At 47.4% G+C, this 682-nt stretch overlaps 1 non-coding gene across 1 annotated transcript; it reads right to left on the bottom strand.

Annotated features, from left to right (window-relative positions):
- Window positions 1–266: 266 nt before the first annotated feature.
- Window positions 267–400, bottom strand: LOC142428418 (small nucleolar RNA SNORA42/SNORA80 family). The gene has a single exon (XR_012780322.1). It is a non-coding gene; the product is annotated as a small nucleolar RNA SNORA42/SNORA80 family (small nucleolar RNA).
- Between the last annotated feature and the right edge of the window lie 282 nt (window positions 401–682).

Consider the following 682-nt stretch of genomic DNA (forward strand, 5'->3'; position numbering starts at 1 on the left):
GTAATCATCTGGAGCCTGAGGCCACCTGTAGGAGAGTCTCTTGGCATACAGCCAATACAAGAGTGAAATTCCTGACCTGGGTCCCGCCTCCAAGTCGACAAGTTTTGAGCAACACATAACACCCAACCTATTGCCCCATCCATGAAAGTCCAGGAGGAACTGCAAGGACAATTTATTTTTCTTTAACAGCAACTGCCAAGCCCCTGTCTAACGGAGGCTCATCTTTTCTATTCAGACTTGTTTCTTTTCTTTCTTTCTTTTTTTCCCACTGTGCAACCCACTTCAGTGCCTGAAACCCACGGAGCAAAGCCAGGCAATGGTTTGGGGTTCCAGTTTGCTTGGGCATGGGACACTATCAGAGGCCCCTGGGATCGGACCTGCCATCAATCCAAACCCATGCTCCAGACTTGTTTCTTTAGGAAAGAGCCGGACCTCCAAGCTGCAGCCGCACAGCTCCTTTCGCCTGGGTCCTCGAGAAAAAGCACTGCCTATTGAGGATCCCAAATCCCTGGCCTTTTTGTTTGGACTCTTTCAACCTTTCTCCCTAGTTCTCTCTTTTTTTTTTTTTTTGCTGATGGATAACCAGCTTCCTTGTGGCATAAATTCCAGGTCCATTGGCCTGGCAGTAGTTATGTCCTAATTTTCAGTCATATCTGTATTTGTTTGTTTTGGGAGTTGAGGC

The sequence above is a fragment of the Tenrec ecaudatus genome, chromosome 15 (assembly GCF_050624435.1).
Source record: "Tenrec ecaudatus isolate mTenEca1 chromosome 15, mTenEca1.hap1, whole genome shotgun sequence".
Classification (NCBI taxonomy): Eukaryota; Metazoa; Chordata; class Mammalia; order Afrosoricida; family Tenrecidae; genus Tenrec; species Tenrec ecaudatus.